At 48.4% G+C, this 21,520-nt stretch overlaps 1 pseudogene; it reads left to right on the plus strand.

The window, feature by feature from the left end:
• The window catches only part of LOC123481036, a 46,599-nt pseudogene extending 26,147 nt beyond the window's left edge, over window positions 1–20,452 (plus strand).
• Window positions 20,453–21,520: the final 1,068 nt, after the last annotated feature.

Consider the following 21,520-nt stretch of genomic DNA (forward strand, 5'->3'; position numbering starts at 1 on the left):
TTGCCAGTACATAGTTGGGTTACTGATATGTTGGATGGAGACAGACTCTGGGGGCCAGTACATAGTTGGGTTACTGGTATGTTGGATGGAGACAGACTGGGAAGCCAGTACATAGTTGGGTTACTGGTATGTTGGATGGAGACAGACTGGGGGGCCAGTACATAGTTGGGTTACTGGTATGTTGGATGGAGACAGACTGGAGGGCCAGTACATAGTTGGGTTACTGGTATGTTGGATGGAGACAGACTCTGGGGCCAGTACATAGTTGGGTTACTGGTATGTTGGATGGAGACAGACTCTGGGGCCAGTACATAGTTGGGTTACTGGTATGTTGGATGGAGACAGACTGGGGGGCCAGTACATAGTTGGGTTACTGGTATGTTGGATGGAGACAGACTCTGGGGCCAGTACATAGTTGGGTTACTGGTATGTTGGATGGAGACAGACTGGGGGGCCAGTACATAGTTGGGTTACTGGTATGTTGGATGGAGACAGACTGGGGGGCCAGTACATAGTTGGGTTACTGGTATGTTGGATGGAGACAGACTGGGAAGCCAGTACATAGTTGGGTTACTGGTATGTTGGATGGAGACAGACTGGAGGGCCAGTACATAGTTGGGTTACTGGTATGTTGGATGGAGACAGACTCTGGGGCCAGTACATAGTTGGGTTACTGGTATGTTGGATGGAGACAGACTCTGGGGCCAGTACATAGTTGGGTTACTGGTATGTTGGATGGAGACAGACTCTGGGGCCAGTACATAGTTGGGTTACTGGTATGTTGGATGGAGACAGACTCTGGGGCCAGTACATAGTTGGGTTACTGGTATGTTGGATGGAGACAGACTGGGGGCCAGTACATAGTTGGGTTACTGGTATGTTGGATGGAGACAGACTCTGGGGCCAGTACATAGTTGGGTTACTGGTATGTTGGATGGAGACAGACTCTGGGGCCAGTACATAGTTGGGTTACTGGTATGTTGGATGGAGACAGACTCTGGGGCCAGTACATAGTTGGGTTACTGGTATGTTGGATGGAGACAGACTCTGGGGCCAGTACATAGTTGGGTTACTGGTATGTTGGATGGAGACAGACTCTGGGGCCAGTACATAGTTGGGTTACTGGTATGTTGGATGGAGACAGACTGGGGGCCAGTACATAGTTGGGTTACTGGTATGTTGGATGGAGACAGACTCTGGGGGCCAGTACATAGTTGGGTTACTGGTATGTTGGATGGAGACAGACTCTGGGGCCAGTACATAGTTGGGTTACTGGTATGTTGGATGGAGACAGACTCTGGGGCCAGTACATAGTTGGGTTACTGGTATGTTGGATGGAGACAGACTGGGGGACAGTACATAGTTGGGTTACTGGTATGTTGGATGGAGACAGACTGGGAAGCCAGTACATAGTTGGGTTACTGGTATGTTGGATGGAGACAGACTCTGGGGCCAGTACATAGTTGGGTTACTGGTATGTTGGATGGAGACAGACTGGGAAGCCAGTACATAGTTGGGTTACTGGTATGTTGGATGGAGACAGACTGGGTTGCCAGTACATAGTTGGGTTACTGATATGTTGGATGGAGACAGACTCTGGGGCCAGTACATAGTTGGGTTACTGGTATGTTGGATGGAGACAGACTGGGTTGCCAGTACATAGTTGGGTTACTGGTATGTTGGATGGAGACAGACTCTGGGGCCAGTACATAGTTGGGTTACTGGTATGTTGGATGGAGACAGACTCTGGGGCCAGTACATATTTGGGTTACTGGTATGTTGGATGGAGACAGACTGGGGGGCCAGTACATAGTTGGGTTACTGGTATGTTGGATGGAGACAGACTGGGAGGCCAGTACATAGTTGGGTTACTGGTATGTTGGATGGAGACAGACTGAGGGCCAGTACATAGTTGGGTTACTGGTATGTTGGATGGAGACAGACTCTGGGGCCAGTACATAGTTGGGTTACTGGTATGTTGGATGGAGACAGACTCTGGGGCCAGTACATAGTTGGGTTACTGGTATGTTTGATGGAGACAGACTGGAGGGCCAGTACATAGTTGGGTTACTGGTATGTTGGATGGAGACAGACTGGGAAGCCAGTACATAGTTGGGTTACTGGTATGTTGGATGGAGACAGACTGGGGGGCCAGTACATAGTTGGGTTACTGGTATGTTGGATGGAGACAGACTGGGAAGCCAGTACATAGTTGGGTTACTGGTATGTTGGATGGAGACAGACTCTGGGGCCAGTACATAGTTGTGTTACTGGTATGTTGGATGGAGACAGACTGGAGGGCCAGTACATAGTTGGGTTACTGGTATGTTGGATGGAGACAGACTCTGGGGGCCAGTACATAGTTGGGTTACTGGTATGTTGGATGGAGACAGACTCTGGGGCCAGTACATAGTTGGGTTACTGGTATGTTGGATGGAGACAGACTGGGGGCCAGTACATAGTTGGGTTACTGGTATGTTGGATGGAGACAGACTCTGGGGCCAGTACATAGTTGGGTTACTGGTATGTTGGATGGAGACAGACTGGGGGGCCAGTACATAGTTGGGTTACTGGTATGTTGGATGGAGACAGACTGGGGGGCCAGTACATAGTTGGGTTACTGGTATGTTGGATGGAGACAGACTGGGAAGCCAGTACATAGTTGGGTTACTGGTATGTTGGATGGAGACAGACTGGAGGGCCAGTACATAGTTGGGTTACTGGTATGTTGGATGGAGACAGACTCTGGGGCCAGTACATAGTTGGGTTACTGGTATGTTGGATGGAGACAGACTCTGGGGCCAGTACATAGTTGGGTTACTGGTATGTTGGATGGAGACAGACTCTGGGGCCAGTACATAGTTGGGTTACTGGTATGTTGGATGGAGACAGACTCTGGGGCCAGTACATAGTTGGGTTACTGGTATGTTGGATGGAGACAGACTGGGGGCCAGTACATAGTTGGGTTACTGGTATGTTGGATAGGAGACAGACTCTGGGGGCCAGTACATAGTTGGGTTACTGGTATGTTGGATGGAGACAGACTCTGGGGCCAGTACATAGTTGGGTTACTGGTATGTTGGATGGAGACAGACTCTGGGGCCAGTACATAGTTGGGTTACTGGTATGTTGGATGGAGACAGACTCTGGGGCCAGTACATAGTTGGGTTACTGGTATGTTGGATGGAGACAGACTCTGGGGCCAGTACATAGTTGGGTTACTGGTATGTTGGATGGGAGACAGACTGGGGGGCCAGTACATAGTTGGGTTACTGGTATGTTGGATGGAGACAGACTCTGGGGCCAGTACATAGTTGGGTTACTGGTATGTTGGATGGAGACAGACTCTGGGGCCAGTACATAGTTGGGTTACTGGTATGTTGGATGGAGACAGACTCTGGGGCCAGTACATAGTTGGGTTACTGGTATGTTGGATGGAGACAGACTGGGGGGACAGTACATAGTTGGGTTACTGGTATGTTGGATGGAGACAGACTGGGAAGCCAGTACATAGTTGGGTTACTGGTATGTTGGATGGAGACAGACTCTGGGGCCAGTACATAGTTGGGTTACTGGTATGTTGGATGGAGACAGACTGGAGGGCCAGTACATAGTTGGGTTACTGGTATGTTGGATGGAGACAGACTGGGGGGACAGTACATAGTTGGGTTACTGGTATGTTGGATGGAGACAGACTGGGAAGCCAGTACATAGTTGGGTTACTGGTATGTTGGATGGAGACAGACTCTGGGGCCAGTACATAGTTGGGTTACTGGTATGTTGGATGGAGACAGACTGGGAAGCCAGTACATAGTTGGGTTACTGGTATGTTGGATGGAGACAGACTGGGTTGCCAGTACATAGTTGGGTTACTGGTATGTTGGATGGAGACAGACTCTGGGGCCAGTACATAGTTGGGTTACTGGTATGTTGGATGGAGACAGACTGGGTTGCCAGTACATAGTTGGGTTACTGGTATGTTGGATGGAGACAGACTCTGGGGCCAGTACATAGTTGGGTTACTGGTATGTTGGATGGAGACAGACTGGGGGGCCAGTACATAGTTTGGTTACTGGTATGTTCGGATGGAGACAGACTCTGGGGCCAGTACATAGTTGGGTTACTGGTATGTTGGATGGAGACAGACTGGGTTGCCAGTACATAGTTGGGTTACTGGTATGTTGGATGGAGACAGACTCTGGGGCCAGTACATAGTTGGGTTACTGGTATGTTGGATGGAGACAGACTCTGGGGCCAGTACATAGTTGGGTTACTGGTATGTTGGATGGAGACAGACTGGGGGGCCAGTACATAGTTGGGTTACTGGTATGTTGGATGGAGACAGACTCTGGGGCCAGTACATAGTTGGGTTACTGGTATGTTGGATGGAGACAGACTGGGTTGCCAGTACATAGTTGGGTTACTGGTATGTTGGATGGAGACAGACTCTGGGGCCAGTACATAGTTGGGTTACTGGTATGTTGGATGGAGACAGACTCTGGGGCCAGTACATATTTGGGTTACTGGTATGTTGGATGGAGACAGACTGGGAGGCCAGTACATAGTTGGGTTACTGGTATGTTGGATGGAGACAGACTGGAGGGCCAGTACATAGTTGGGTTACTGGTATGTTGGATGGAGACAGACTGGGAGGCCAGTACATAGTTGGGTTACTGGTATGTTGGATGGAGACAGACTGGGAGGACAGTACATAGTTGGGTTACTGGTATGTTGATGGAGACAGACTGGGAGGCCAGTACATAGTTGGGTTACTGGTATGTTGGATGGAGACAAGACTGGGGGGGCCAGTACATAGTTGGGTTACTGGTATGTTGGATGGGAGACAGACTCTGGGGCCAGTACATAGTTGGGTTACTGGTATGTTGGATGGAGACAGACTGGGGAAGCCAGTACCTTTTTAAAGAGACGTTAAGACATTCTAGTGTGTCAGTGCTTATTTTAGTCCTGTGTGACATTCCATTTAAACTAGGTTATATACTACATGACCCAAAGTATGTGGACACCTGCTCGTCGGACATCTCATTCATAAATCATGGTTAATAATATGGAGTTGGTCCCCCCCCTTTGCTGCTATAACAGCCTCCACTCTTCTGGGAAGGCTTTCTAATAGATGATGGAACATTGCTGCGGGGGACTTGCTTCCATTCAGCCACAAGAGCATTAGTGAGGTCGGGCACTGATGTTTGGCAATCAGGTCTGGCTCGCAGTTTGCGTTCCAATTCATCCCAAAGGTGTTCGATGGGGTTGAGGTCAGGGCTCTGTGCAGGCCAGTCAAGTTCTTCCACACCAATCTCGACAAACAATTTCTGTATGGACCTCGCTTTGTGCATGGGGGGCATTGTCATGCTGAAACAGGAAAGGGCCTTCCCCAAACTGTTGCCACAAAGTTGAAAGCACAGAATCATCTAGAATGTCATTTTTATGTTGTAGCATTAAGATTTCCCTTCACTGGAACTAATGGGCCTAGCCCTAACCAGGAAAAAACAGCCCCAGACCATTAGTCCTCCTCCACCAAACTTTACAGTTGGCACTATGCATTGGGGCAGGTAGTATTTCTCTGGCATCCGCCAAACCCAGATTCGATCTTATGATGATCTTAGGCTTGTGTCCGGCTGCTCGGCCATGGAAACCCATTTCATGAAGCTCCGGACAGACAGTTCTTGTGCTGATGTTGCTTCCAGAGGCAGTTTGGAACTCGGTACTGAGTGCTGCAACCAGGACAGACCATTTTTATGCACTATGTGCTTCAGCACTCAGCGGTCCTGTTCTGTGAGCTTGTGTGGCCTACCACTTCGATGCTGAGCCGTTGTTGCCCCTAGACGTTTCCACTTCACAATAACAGCACTTACAGTTGACCGGGGCAGCTCTAGCAGGGCAGAAGTTCGCCGCACTGACTTTTTGGAAAGGTGACATCCTATGATGGTGCCACGTTGAAGGTCACTGAGCTCTTCAGTAAGGCCATTCTATTGCCAATGTTTGTCTGTGGAGAGTGCATGGCTGTGTGCTCGATTTTAATTACCTGTCAGCAACGGGTGTGGCTGAAATAGCCAAATCCACTAATTTGAAGGGGTGTCCACATACTTTTGTATACATAGTGTACATATTAATACTTCAAAATATCTCTGCTATTGAAATTGAAACAGTCATGTAATATTAGTGCAACTTAATAGTATAATGGTGTACTTAACACAACGTTCTCTACTGTTACCTGTGGCATTACCCAGGAAGCACTCCTTACTGTTCTCTACTGTTACCTGTGGCATTACCCAGGAAGCACTCCTTACTGTTCTCTACTGTTACCTGTGGCATTACCCAGGAAGCAGACCTTACTGTTCTCTACTGTTACCTGTGGCATTACCCAGGAAGCACTCCTTACTGTTCTCTACTGTTACCTGTGGCATTACCCAGGAAGCACTCCTTACTGTTCTCTACTGTTACCTGTGGCATTACCCAGGAAGCACTCCTTACTGTTCTCTACTGTTACCTGTGGCATTACCCAGGAAGCACTCCTTACTGTTCTCTACTGTTACCTGTGGCATTACCCAGGAAGCACTCCTTACTGTTCTCTACTGTTACCTGTGGCATTACCCAGGAAGCACTCTTACTGTTCTCTACTGTTACCTGTGGCATTACCCAGGAAGCACTCCTTACTGTTCTCTACTGTTACCTGTGGCATTACCCAGGAAGCACTCCTTACTGTTCTCTACTGTTACCTGTGGCATTACCCAGGAAGCACTCCCTTACTGTTCTCTACTGTTACCTGTGGCATTACCCAGGAAGCACTCCTTACTGTTCTCTACTGTTACCTGTGGCATTACCCAGGAAGCACTCCTTACTGTTCTCTACTGTTACCTGTGGCATTACCCAGGAAGCACTCCTTACTGTTCTCTACTGTTACCTGTGGCATTACCCAGGAAGCACTCCTTACTGTTCTCTACTGTTACCTGTGGCATTACCCAGGAAGCACTCCTTACTGTTCTCTACTGTTACCTGTGGCATTACCCAGGAAGCACTCCTTACTGTTCTCTACTGTTACCTGTGGCATTACCCAGGAAGCACTCCTTACTGTTCTCTACTGTTACCTGTGGCATTACCCAGGAAGCACTCCTTACTGTTCTCTACTGTTACCTGTGGCATTACCCAGGAAGCACTCCTTACTGTTCTCTACTGTTACCTGTGGCATTACCCAGGAAGCACTCCTTACTGTTCTCTACTGTTACCTGTGGCATTACCCAGGAAGCACTCCTTACTGTTCTCTACTGTTACCTGTGGCATTACCCAGGAAGCACCCTTACTGTTCTCTACTGTTACCTGTGGCATTACCCAGGAAGCACTCCTTACTGTTCTCTACTGTTACCTGTGGCATTACCCAGGAAGCACTTACTGTTCTCTACTGTTACCTGTGGCATTACCCAGGAAGCACTCTTACTGTTCTCTACTGTTACCTGTGGCATTACCCAGGAAGCAGTCCTTACTGTTCTCTACTGTTACCTGTGGCATTACCCAGGAAGCACTCCTTACTGTTCTCTACTGTTACCTGTGGCATTACCCAGGAAGCACTCCTTACTGTTCTCTACTGTTACCTGTGGCATTACCCAGGAAGCACTCCTTACTGTTCTCTACTGTTACCTGTGGCATTACCCAGGAAGCACTCCTTACTGTTCTCTACTGTTACCTGTGGCATTACCCAGGAAGCAACCTTACTGTTCTCTACTGTTACCTGTGGCATTACCCAGGAAGCACTCCTTACTGTTCTCTACTGTTACCTGTGGCATTACCCAGGAAGCAGACCTTACTGTTCTCTACTGTTACCTGTGGCATTACCCAGGAAGCACTCCTTACTGTTCTCTACTGTTACCTGTGGCATTACCCAGGAAGCACTCCTTACTGTTCTCTACTGTTACCTGTGGCATTACCCAGGAAGCACTCCTTACTGTTCTCTACTGTTACCTGTGGCATTACCCAGGAAGCACTCCTTACTGTTCTCTACTGTTACCTGTGGCATTACCCAGGAAGCACTCCTTACTGTTCTCTACTGTTACCTGTGGCATTACCCAGGAAGCACTCCTTACTGTTCTCTACTGTTACCTGTGGCATTACCCAGGAAGCACTCCTTACTGTTCTCTACTGTTACCTGTGGCATTACCCAGGAAGCAGTCCTTACTGTTCTCTACTGTTACCTGTGGCATTACCCAGGAAGCACTCCTTACTGTTCTCTACTGTTACCTGTGGCATTACCCAGGAAGCACTCCTTACTGTTCTCTACTGTTACCTGTGGCATTACCCAGGAAGCAGACCTTACTGTTCTCTACTGTTACCTGTGGCATTACCCAGGAAGCACTCCTTACTGTTCTCTACTGTTACCTGTGGCATTACCCAGGAAGCACCTTACTGTTCTCTACTGTTACCTGTGGCATTACCCAGGAAGCACTCCTTACTGTTCTCTACTGTTACCTGTGGCATTACCCAGGAAGCACTCCTTACTGTTCTCTACTGTTACCTGTGGCATTACCCAGGAAGCAGTCCTTACTGTTCTCTACTGTTACCTGTGGCATTACCCAGGAAGCACTCTTACTGTTCTCTACTGTTACCTGTGGCATTACCCAGGAAGCACTCCTTACTGTTCTCTACTGTTACCTGTGGCATTACCCAGGAAGCACTCCTTACTGTTCTCTACTGTTACCTGTGGCATTACCCAGGAAGCACTCCTTACTGTTCTCTACTGTTACCTGTGGCATTACCCAGGAAGCAGACCTTACTGTTCTCTACTGTTACCTGTGGCATTACCCAGGAAGCAGACCTTACTGTTCTCTACTGTTACCTGTGGCATTACCCAGGAAGCACTCCTTACTGTTCTCTACTGTTACCTGTGGCATTACCCAGGAAGCAGACCTTACTGTTCTCTACTGTTACCTGTGGCATTACCCAGGAAGCACTCCTTACTGTTCTCTACTGTTACCTGTGGCATTACCCAGGAAGCACTCCTTACTGTTCTCTACTGTTACCTGTGGCATTACCCAGGAAGCAGACCTTACTGTTCTCTACTGTTACCTGTGGCATTACCCAGGAAGCACTCCTTACTGTTCTCTACTGTTACCTGTGGCATTACCCAGGAAGCGAACCTTACTGTTCTCTACTGTTACCTGTGGCATTACCCAGGAAGCACTCCTTACTGTTCTCTACTGTTACCTGTGGCATTACCCAGGAAGCACTCCTTACTGTTCTCTACTGTTACCTGTGGCATTACCCAGGAAGCACCTTACTGTTCTCTACTGTTACCTGTGGCATTACCCAGGAAGCAGACCTTACTGTTCTCTACTGTTACCTGTGGCATTACCCAGAAGCAGTCCTTACTGTTCTCTACTGTTACCTGTGGCATTACCCAGGAAGCACTCCTTACTGTTCTCTACTGTTACCTGTGGCATTACCCAGGAAGCACTCCTTACTGTTCTCTACTGTTACCTGTAGGCATTACCCAGGAAGCACTCCTTACTGTTCTCTACTGTTACCTGTGGCATTACCCAGGAAGCACTCTTACTGTTCTCTACTGTTACCTGTGGCATTACCCAGGAAGCACTCCTTACTGTTCTCTACTGTTACCTGTGGCATTACCCAGGAAGCACTCCTTACTGTTCTCTACTGTTACCTGTGGCATTACCCAGGAAGCAGACCTTACTGTTCTCTACTGTTACCTGTGGCATTGCCCAGGAAGCACTCCTTACTGTTCTCTACTGTTACCTGTGGCATTACCCAGGAAGCACTCCTTACTGTTCTCTACTGTTACCTGTGGCATTACCCAGAAGCACTCCTTACTGTTCTCTACTGTTACCTGTGGCATTACCCAGGAAGCAGACCTTACTGTTCTCTACTGTTACCTGTGGCATTACCCAGGAAGCACTCCTTACTGTTCTCTACTGTTACCTGTGGCATTACCCAGGAAGCACTCCTTACTGTTCTCTACTGTTACCTGTGGCATTACCCAGGAAGCAGACCTTACTGTTCTCTACTGTTACCTGTGGCATTACCCAGGAAGCACTCCTTACTGTTCTCTACTGTTACCTGTGGCATTACCCAGGAAGCACCTCTTACTGTTCTCTACTGTTACCTGTGGCATTACCCAGGAAGCACTCCTTACTGTTCTCTACTGTTACCTGTGGCATTACCCAGGAAGCACTCCTTACTGTTCTCTACTGTTACCTGTGGCATTACCCAGGAAGCACTCCTTACTGTTCTCCTCTAAACCACAGCTATCCCACCGTCTGTGATCAGGGGGTTATATGTTCTGTCGCGTGTGTGCACGGGTACAGTACCTTACCTGTGTGAGTGTCTGTCTGCCTCACAAGTGTCTCTGTGTGATGTCATGTTGCTGTTTGCCATTGCAGAGCCCGTCTGAGAAAGAGAGCAGCAGTGAGAAAGGCCAGAGCCGAGGTTAATGTTTCTGCTGGTGCCAGGTATAGGTATCTCAGAGAACAACCCACTGTCTTGCCCCTCCCTGAGACTGGGCTTCTGGTCCAAATGGTACCCTACTCCCTATGTAGCACACTCTGGTCTAAAGTAGTGCACTATGTAGGAAATAGGGTGCCCATTTTGGGACGAAACCTGTTGTTTCTGACAGTGGGTTGTACTGTAGGGGTCGTAGTTCAGTCACTTTATAGAACATCAGTTTAGATACTGTAACCACCCAGCTGCTGTAACCACCCAGCTGCTGTTACCACCCAGCTGCTGTAACCACCCAGCTGCTGTAACCACCCAGCTGCTGTAACCACCCAGCTGCTGTAACCACCCAGCTGCTGTTACCACCCAGCTGCTGTGAACCACCCAGCTGCTGTAACCACCCAGCTGCTGTGTTACCACCCAGCTGCTGTAACCACCAGCTGCTGTTACCACCCAGCTGCTGTAACCACCCAGCTGCTGTAACCACCCAGCTGCTGCAACCACCCAGCTGCTGTAACCACCCAGCTGCTGTAACCACCCAGCTGCTGTAACCACCCAGCTGCTGTTTCCACCCAGCTGCTGTAACCACCCAGCTGCTGTAACCACCCAGCTGCTGTTTCCACCCAGCTGCTGTAACCACCCAGCTGCTGTAACCACCCAGCTGCTGTAACCACCCAGCTGCTGTAACCACCCAGCTGCTGTTACCACCCAGCTGCTGTAACCACCCAGCTACTATAACCACCCAGCTGCTGTAACCACCCAGCTGCTGTAACCACCCAGCTACTGTAACCACCCAGCTACTGTAACCACCCAGCTACTGTAACCACCCAGCTGCTGTTTCCACCCAGCTGCTGTTACCACCCAGCTGCTGTAACCACCCAGCTGCTGTAACCACCCAGCTGCTGTAACCACCCAGCTTCCTTCTAGTCTCTTCTTTACTCATTCGAGCGTAAATATTTTGTGGTCTTCATCTGACTAAGCTTTCCTAGTCACAGAAATGCAACTCAGCAAAATAGGATTGCAGATTGATCTGAAATTTTAAACCACTACATTTTGTAAAGATATTCCCCCTAAAAGGATTCTAAAGAAGCACAGGGGGGCTGCTGAGGAGGACGGGCTCGTGGTAATGGCTGGAACGGAGTAAATGGAATGGTATCGAACGCATGGAAAACGCGTGTTTGATGTGTTCGATACCATTCCATTGATTCCGTTCCAGCCATTACTATGAGCCCGTCCTCCCCAATTAAGGTGCCACCAGCCGCCTGTTCCAGGAAGTCCTTTTGAAAATAAAATGTTACGTGATGGATGTCAATCTGCCCTCTGGATGTCAATCTGCCCTCTGGATGTCAATCTGCCCTCTGGATGTCAATCTGCCCTCTGGATGTCAATCTGCCCTCTGGATGTCAATCTGCCCTCTGGATGTCAATCTGCCCTCTGGATGTCAATCTGCCCTCTGGATGTTGAAGTCTGCATCTCTAGTTCAACATTCTGAACTACAACTTTTCGACATTTCCTTGCTTTTTGGTGTGGAACAGAACATATCAATCACTTTATAGTTGTATAAAGTGCTGCATTGCTCAGTTAGCTTCTGCTGAATGGTGTGCTAAAACACATACTAAAACACATACTACTAAAAACACAAAATACTAAAACACTAAATACTAAAACACTAAATACTAAAACACACAATGTAACGTGTAACATAATGTAACTTGTGGTTCTAACTGGTTAATATTTTCTCCCATTGCATTTACAATCATCATCATCATCATCATCATCATCCTCATCATCCTCATCCTCATCATCATCATCATCATCACCTAACCAATGTTGACTATACAGGCTGCCACCCAAAGCTAATGCTAAACCATTCATCTCTGGGTTAAAGAAAAGGTAAACTGACTGGGGGAAAAAATCTAAAGTAGCTATTTCCCCTTAATGATCTCCTGCATAAAATGGTTTCCTGCGTGTATCTGCTGACAATTTGATTATTTCCCGGCTCATCTGGGCATTGTGAACAGCAGGGTCTATAAATCTGCCCAGGTCAGGGATAAGAGGGCACTCTGAGGTCTGAGAAATGCTTACGTCCCAAATGCCACCCTGTTCACTATATAGTGCACTACTTTAGACCAGAGAATGGCACCCTATTCACTATATAGTGCACTACTTTTGACCAGGGCTCATAGGGTTCATTTGGGATGCTCCAGACTGTACTGTCTGGCCCAGCTCAGTTCAACCCTACCTGCTCTATACTGTACTGTCTGGCCCAGCTCAGTTAAACTCTACCTGCTCTATACTGTACTGTCTGGCCCAGCTCAGTTCAACACTACCTGCTCTATACTGTACTGTCTGGCCCAGCTCAGTTAAACTCTACCTGCTCTATACTGTACTGTCTGGCCCAGCTCAGTTCAACACTACCTGCTCTATACTGTACTGTCTGGCCCAGCTCAGTTCAACCCTACCTGCTCGATACTGTACTGTCTGGCCCAGCTCAGTTCAACACTACCTGCTCTATACTGTACTGTCTGGCCCAGCTCAGTTAAACTCTACCTGCTCTATACTGTACTGTCTGGCCCAGCTCAGTTCAACACTACCTGCTCTATACTGTACTGTCTGGCCCAGCTCAGTTCAACCCTACCTGCTCTATACTGTACTGTCTGGCCCAGCTCAGTTCAACACTACCTGCTCTATACTGTACTGTCTGGCCCCGCTCAGTTCAACACTACCTGCTCTATACTGTACTGTCTGGCCCAGCTCAGTTCAACACTACCTGCTCTATACTGTACTGTCTGGCCCAGCTCAGTTCAACACTACCTGCTCATACTGTACTGTCTGGCCCAGCTCAGTTCAACACTACCTGCTCTATAATGTACTGTCTGGTCCAGCTCAGTTCAACCCTACCTGCTCTATACTGTACTGTCTGGCCCAGCTCAGTTCAACACTACCTGCTCTATACTGTACTGTCTGGCCCAGCTCAGTTCAACACTACCTGCTCTATACTGTACTGTCTGGCCCAGCTCAGTTCAACACTACCTGCTCTATAATGTACTGTCTGGCCCAGCTCAGTTCAACTCTACCTGCTCTATACTGTACTGTCTGGCCCAGCTCAGTTCAACTCTACCTGCTCTATACTGTACTGTCTGGCCCAGCTCAGTTCAACTCTACCTGCTCTATACTGTACTGTCTGGCCCAGCTCAGTTCCAACTCTACCTGCTCTATACTGTACTGTCTGGCCCAGCTCAGTTCAACACTACCTGCTCTATACTGTACTGTCTGGCCCAGCTCAGTTCAACTCTACCTGCTCTATACTGTACTGTCTGGCCCAGCTCAGTTCAACTCTACCTGCTCTATACTGTACTGTCTGGCCCAGCTCAGTTCAACACTACCTGCTCTATACTGTACTGTCTGGCCTAGCTCAGTTCAACTCTACCTGCTCTATACTCTACTGTCTGGCCCAGCTCAGTTCAACTCTACCTGCTCTATACTGTACTGTCTGGCCCAGCTCAGTTCAACACTACCTGCTCTATACTGTACTGTCTGGCCCAGCTCAGTTCAACTCTACCTGCTCTATACTGTACTGTCTGGCCCAGCTCAGTTCAACACTACCTGCTCTATACTGTACTGTCTGGCCCAGCTCAGTTCAACACTACCTGCTCCATGGTGAACTGTAGGGCCCAGAATGGTGTTGACTCCAACCCTGGTGCACACAGCCACATTCCACTCACTCTTTTCTGTATCATCCCCCTCTTCCCCTCCCCTTCCTCCTCCTCGTGTGCCTCCTCTACCTGCTCCTCCTCCCCTTCCTCCCGCTCCTCCTCCTCCTCCTCCTCCTCCTCCTCCTCCTCCTCCTCCTCCCCTTTCACCTGCTCCTCCTCCTCTCCCCCTCCCCCTTCCTCCTCCTCCTCCTCCTCCTCCTCCTCCCCTTGCTCCTCTCCTTCCTCATACTCCTCCCCTTCCTCCTCCTCCTCCTCCTCCTGCTCCTCCCCTTCCTCCTCCCCTTCCTCCTCCTCCTCCTCCCCTTCCCCCTCCTCCTCCTCCGCCTCCTCCCCTCTCCTTCCCCTTCCTCTTCCTCCTCCTCCTCCTCCTCCTGCTCCCTCCTCCACCCCCTCCTCCTCCTCCTCCTTCCCCCTCCTCCTCCTCCTCCCTCCTCCTCCTCCTCCTCCTCCTCCTCCTCCCCTTGCTCCTCCCTCCTCATACTCCTCCCCTCCTCCTCCTTCTCCTGCTCCTCCCCTTCCTCCTCCCCTTCCTCCTCCTCTCCCCTTCCCCCCTTCCTCCTCCTCCTCCTCCTTCCCCTCTCCTTCCCCTTCCTCCTCCTCCTCCTCCTCCTCCCACTCCTCCTCCTCCTCCTCCCCCTTCCTCCTCCTCCTCCCCCCTTCCTCCTCCTCCTCCTCCCCTTCCTCCTCCTCCTCCCCTTCCCCTTCCTCCTCCTCCTCCTCCTCTCTCCTTCCCCTTCCTCCTCCTCCTCCTCCTCCCCTTTCTCCTCCCCCCCTCCTCCTCCTCCTCCTCCCCTTCCTCCTCCCCTTCCTCCTCCCCTTCCCCCTTCCTCCTCCTCCTCCCCCTCCTCCTCCTCCTCCTCCTCCTACTCCTCCTCCCCCATTCAAACCCCTCCAGACTGAACACTGAGCGTCAGAAGCATCAGTATCGCCTCCACTCTGTGGCGTGTGTTGGCACTGAGGTCCACCTGGCAGCCTGCCCCTGGAGTCCAACAAGGGTAATTATGGAGGGAGATTGCACCATGATCAGACCAGAGTTATGTTGAATATATTCACTGTGCATATTTGTGAGTTGTATTCTGTGTATTTACATAATTGTGTATCTATTCTCACTCCATAGGAAATGCCACAGGGTCCTGTGAAGGTGGCATGCCAGCCGTGGCCAGCTGTGTGCCTGGACCACAGTACGTACAGAACAACGGACTGAAGAAGAAGATGCTCAAACCGATGGTGATTAGGAGTAGTAATGTGTGTGTCTCACTAGCATTGCATAGACTTGAAGGAGGCATATTTTCGCTTCAACTACAGTTTCTTAATCTGATCAGATTGGTGTTCCTGCTCTGTGTTGTCTTTCTCTGTAGAGCACAGTGAGTTAACTGTCTCCTGTCTGTAGAACACAGTGAGTTAACTGTCTCCTGTCTGTAGAACACAGTGAGTTAACTGTCTCCTGTCTGTAGAACACAGTGAGTTAACTGTCTCCTGTCTGTAGAACACAGTGAGTTAACTGTCTCCTGTCTGTAGAACACAGTGAGTTAACTGTCTCCTGTCTGTAGAACACAGTGAGTTAACTGTCTCCTGTCTGTAGAACACAGTGAGTTAACTGTCTCCTGTCTGTAGAACACAGTGAGTTAACTGTCTCCTGTCTGTAGAACACAGTGAGTTAACTGTCTCCTGTCTGTAGAACACAGTGAGTTAACTGTCTCCTGTCTGTAGAGCACAGTGAGTTAACTGTCTCCTGTCTGTAGAACACAGTGAGTTAACTGTCTCCTGTCTGTAGAGCACAGTGAGTTAACTGTCTCCTGTCTGTAGAACACAGTGAGTTAACTGTCTCCTGTCTGTAGAACACAGTGAGTTAACTGTCTCCTGTCTGTAGAGACACAGTGAGTTAACTGTCTCCTGTCTGTGAGAACACAGTGAGTTAACTGTCTCCTGTCTGTAGAACACAGTGGAGTTAACTGTCTCCCTGTCTGTAGAACACAGTGAGTTAACTGTCTCCTGTCTGTAGAAACACAGTGAGTTAACTGTCTCCTGTCTGTAGAACACAGTGAGTTAACTGTCTCCTGTCTGTAGAGCACAGTGAGTTAACTGTCTCCTGTCTGTAGAGCACAGTGAGTTAACTGTCTCCTGTCTGTAGAACACAGTGAGTTAACTGTCTCCTGTCTGTAGAACACAGTGAGTTAACTGTCTCCTGTCTGTAGAACACAGTGAGTTAACTGTCTCCTGTCTGTAGAACACAGTGAGTTAACTGTCTCCTGTCTGGTAGGACACAGTGAGTTAACTGTCTCCTGTCTGTAGAACACAGTGAGTTAACTGTCTCCTGTCTGTAGAACACAGTGAGTTAACTGTCTCCTGTCTGTAGAGCACAGTGAGTTAACTGTCTCCTGTCTGTAGAGCACAGTGAGTTAACTGTCTCCCTGTCTGTAGAACACAGTGAGTTAACTGTCTCCTGTCTGTAGAACACAGTGAGTTAACTGTCTCCTGTCTGTAGAACACAGTGAGTTAACTGTCTCCTGTCTGTAGAACACAGTGAGTTAACTGTCTCCTGTCTGTAGAACACAGTGAGTTAACTGTCTCTGTCTGTAGAACACAGTGAGTTAACTGTCTCCTGTCTGTGGAGAACACAGTGAGTTAACTGTCTCTGTCTGTAGAACACAGTGAGTTAACTGTCTCCTGTCTGTAGAACACAGTAAGTTAACTGTCTCCTGTCTGTAGAGCACAGTGAGTTAACTGTCTCCTGTCTGTAGAACACAGTGAGTTAACTGTCTCCTGTCTGTAGAACACAGTGAGTTAACTGTCTCCTGTCTGTAGAACACAGTAAGTTAACTGTCTCCTGTCTGTAGAGCACAGTGAGTTAACTGTCTCCTGTCTGTAGAACACAGTGAGTTAACTGTCTCCTGTCTGTAGAACACAGTGAGTTAACTGTCTCCCTGTCTGTAGAACAAAGTAAGTTAACTGTCTCCCTGTCTGTAGAGCACAGTGAGTTAACTGTCTCCTGTCTGTAGAACACAGTGAGTTAACTGTCTCCTGTCTGTAGAACACAGTGAGTTAACTGTCTCCTGTCTGTAGAGCACAGTGAGTTAACTGTCTCCTGTCTGTAGAGCACAGTGAGTTAACTGTCTCCTGTCTGTAGAGCACAGTGAGTTAACCTTCTCCTGTCTGTAGAGCACAGTGAGTTAACTGTCTCCTGTCTGTAGAGCACAGTGAGTTAACTGTCTCCTGTCTGTAGGGCACCGTAAGTTAACTGTATCCTGTCTGTAGAGCACAGTGAGTTAACTGTCTCCTGTCTGTAGAACACAGTGAGTTAACTGTCTCCTGTCTGTAGAGCACAGTGAGTTAACTGTCTCCTGTCTGTAGAGCACAGTGAGTTAACTGTCTCCTGTCTGTAGAGCACAGTGAGTTAACTGTCTCCTGTCTGTAGAGCACAGTGAGTTAACTGTCTCCTGTCTGTAGAGCACAGTGAGTTAACTGTCTCCTGTCTGTAGAACACAGTGAGTTAACTGTCTCCTGTCTGTAGAACACAGTGAGTTAACTGTCTCCTGTCTGTAGAACACAGTGAGTTAACTGTCTCCTGTCTGTAGAGCACAGTGAGTTAACTGTCTCCTGCCTGTAGAACACAGTGAGTTAACTGTCTGCTGTCTGTAGAGCACAGTGAGTTAACTGTCTCCTGTCTGTAGAACACAGTGAGTTAACTGTCTGCTGTCTGTAGAGCACAGTGAGTTAACTGTCTCCTGTCTATAGAACACAGTGAGTTAACTGTCTCCTGTCTGTAGAGCACAGTGAGTTAACTGTCTCCTGTCTGTAGAACACAGTGAGTTAACTGTCTCCTGTCTGTAGAGCACAGTGAGTTAACTGTCTCCTGTCTATAGAACACAGTGAGTTAACTGTCTCCTGCCTGTAGAACACAGTGAGTTAACTGTCTCCTGTCTGTAGAGCACAGTGAGTTAACTGTCTCCTGTCTGTAGAGCACAGTGAGTTAACTGTCTCCTGTCTGTAGAGCACAGTGAGTTAACTGTCTCCTGTCTGTAGAGCACAGTGAGTTAACTGTCTCCTGTCTGTAGAGCACCGTGAGTTAACTGTCTCCTGTCTGTAGAGCACAGTGAGTTAACTGTCTCCTGTCTGTAGAACACAGTGAGTTAACTGTCTCCTGTCTGTAGAGCACAGTGAGTTAACTGTCATCTCCTCTCTCCTCTTCTCTGTGTATCTGTGTCAGTTAACTGTCTCCTGTCTGTAGAACACAGTGAGTTAACTGTCATCTCCTCTCTCCTCTTCTCTGTGTATCTGTGTCAGTTAACTGTCATTTCCTGTCTGTAGAACACAGTGAGTTAACTGTCATCTCCTCTCTCCTCTTCTCTGTGTATCTGTGTCAGTTAACTGTCATCTCCTGTCTGTAGAACACAGTGAGTTAACTGTCATCTCCTCTCTCCTCTTCTCTGTGTATCTGTGTCAGTTAACTGTCTCCTGTCTGTAGAGCTCAGTGAGTTAACTGTCTCCTGTCTGTAGAACACAGTGAGTTAACTGTCATCTCCTCTCTCCTCTTCTCTGTGTATCTGTGTCAGTTAACTGTCTCCTGTCTGTAGAACACAGTGAGTTAACTGTCATCTCCTCTATCCTCTTCTCTGTGTATCTGTGTCAGTTAACGGTCTCCTGTCTGTAGAACACAGTGAGTTAACTGTCATCTCCTCTCTCCTCTTCTCTGTGTATCTGTGTCAGTTAACTGTCTTCTGTCTGTAGAACACAGTGAGTTAACTGTCTCTCCTGTCTGTAGAACACAGTGAGTTAACTGTCATCTCCTGTCTGTAGAACACAGTGAGTTAACTGTCATCTCCTCTCTCCTCGTCTCTGTGTATCTGTGTCAGTTAACTGTCTCCTGTCTGTAGAACACAGTGAGATAACTGTCATCTCCTCTCTCCTCTTTTCTGTGTATCTGTGTCAGTTAACTGTCATCTCCTCTCTCCTCTTCTCTGTGTGTCTGTGTCAGTTAACTGTTATCTCCTGTCTCCTCTTCTCTGTGTATCTGTGTCAGTTAACTGTCATCTCCTGTCTGTAGAACACAGTGAGTTAACTGTCATCTCCTCTCTCCTCTTCTCTGTGTATCTGTGTCAGTTAACTGTCATCTCCTCTCTCCTCTTCTCTGTGTATCTGTGTCAGTTATCTGTCATCTCCTCTCTCCTCTTCTCTGTGTATCTGTGTCAGTTAACTGTCATCTCCTGTCTCCTCTTCTCTGTGTGTCTGTGTCAGTTAACTGTCATCTCCTGTCTCCTCTTCTCTGTGTATCTGTGTCAGTTAACTGTCATCTCCTGTCTGTAGAACACAGTGAGTTAACTGTCATCTCCTCTCTCCTCTTCTCTGTGTATCTGTGTCAGTTAACTGTCATCTCCTCTCTCCTCTTCTCTGTGTATCTGTGTCAGTTAACTGTCATCTTCTCTCTCCTCTTCTCTGTGTATCTGTGTCAGTTAACTGTCTCCTGTCTGTAGAACACAGTGAGATAACTGTCATCTCCTCTCTCCTCTTTTCTGTGTATCTGTGTCAGTTAACTGTCATCTCCTCTCTCCTCTTCTCTGTGTATCTGTGTCAGTTAACTGTCATCTCCTGTCTCCTCTTCTCTGTGTATCTGTGTCAGTTAACTGTCATCTCCTCTCTCCTCTTCTCTGTGTATCTGTGTCAGTTAACTGTCATCTCCTGTCTCCTCTTCTCTGTGTATCTGTGTCAGTTAACTGTCATCTCCTCTCTCCTCTTCTCTGTGTATTTGTGTCAGTTAACTGTCATCTCCTCTCTCCTCTTCTCTGTGTGTCTGTGTCAGTTAACTGTCATCTCCTGTCTCCTCTTCTCTGTGTATCTGTGTCAGTTAACTGTCATCTCCTGTCTCCTCTTCTCTGTGTATCTGTGTCAGTTAACTGTCATCTCCTGTCTCCTCTTCTCTGTGTATCTGTGTCAGTTAACTGTCATCTCCTGTCTCCTCTTCTCTGTGTATCTGTGTCAGTTAACTGTCATCTCCTGTCTCCTCTTCTCTGTGTATCTGTGTCAGTTAACTGTCATCTCCTGTCTCCTCTTCTCTGTGTATCTGTGTCAGTTAACTGTGTCCCTTGCTGTCCTCTTCCATCAGAGCATGGTGAGGCTGAAGGGTGGTGCCAAGCTGGGTGAGGGCAGAGTGGAGGTGCTGAGGAACAATGAGTGGGGTACGGTGTGTGACGACCGTTGGACCCTGCTGTCAGCCAGCGTAGTGTGCAGGGAGCTGGGCTTCGGATCCGCCAAGGAGGCCCTGACTGGGGCTCGCATGGGACAAGGTGAGGACTGAGAACTGTGGTTTAACCTTATATAGGTCAATGGCGAGTGGCGCAGTGGTCTAGCTGTGGTCTAAGGCACTGCATCGCAGTGCTAGCTGTGCCACTAGAGATCCTGGTTCGAATCCAGTCATAGCCGGCCGCGACCGGGAGACCCATGGGGCGGCGCACAATTGGCCCAGCGTCGTCCAGGGTAGGGGAGGGAATGGCCAGCAGGGATGTAGCTCAGTTGGTAGAGCATGGCGTTTGCAACGCCAGGGTTGTGGGTTCGATTCCCACGGGGGGCCAGTATAAAAAAAGATTTTAAAAAAGATACATGTAAGTCGCTCTGGATAAGAGCGTCTGCTAAATGACTAAAAAAAACAATTAAAAAGAAATAAAAAATATTTGGTGTAGTGGTTACACTCCCGGAACAGTCACATATACGACTCCCAACTGGAGACCAGGGTTCAATCCCTTTGTCCACTTCCCACTGTTTCTCTTCCAATTGCCTGTCTCTCCCTTTGATTTCCAACCTGTCTCTATAAAGTGTTAAAACACCCAAAAGATGATATGATATATACAGTATATTCAATTGATTAGACATTATTTGGAAAGGCACACACCTGTTTATGTAAGGTCCCACAGTTGACAGTGCATGTCAGAGCAAAAACCAAAGCCATGAGGTCGAGGGAATTGTCCGTAGAGCTCCGAGACAGGATTGTGTCAAAGCACAGATCTGGGGAAGGGTACCGAAACATTTCTGCAGCATTGAAGGTCCCCAAGAACACAGTGGCCTCCATCATTCTTAAATGGAAGAAGTTGGGAGGTGACCAAGAACCCAATGGTCACTCTGACAAAGCTCCAGAGTTCCTCTGTGGAGATGGGAGAACCTTCCAGAAGGACAACCATCTCTGCAGCACTCCACCAATCAGGCCTTTATGGTAGAGTGGCCAGACGGAAGCCAGTCCTCGGTAAAAGGCATATGACAGCCCGCTTGGAGTTTATCAAAAGGCACCTAAAGACTCTCAGACCATGAGAAACAAGATTCTCTGGTCTGATGAAACCAAGATTGAACTCTTTGGCCTGAAT

Source organism: Coregonus clupeaformis, unplaced genomic scaffold, assembly GCF_020615455.1.
Source record: "Coregonus clupeaformis isolate EN_2021a unplaced genomic scaffold, ASM2061545v1 scaf3007, whole genome shotgun sequence".
Lineage (NCBI taxonomy): Eukaryota > Metazoa > Chordata > Actinopteri > Salmoniformes > Salmonidae > Coregonus > Coregonus clupeaformis.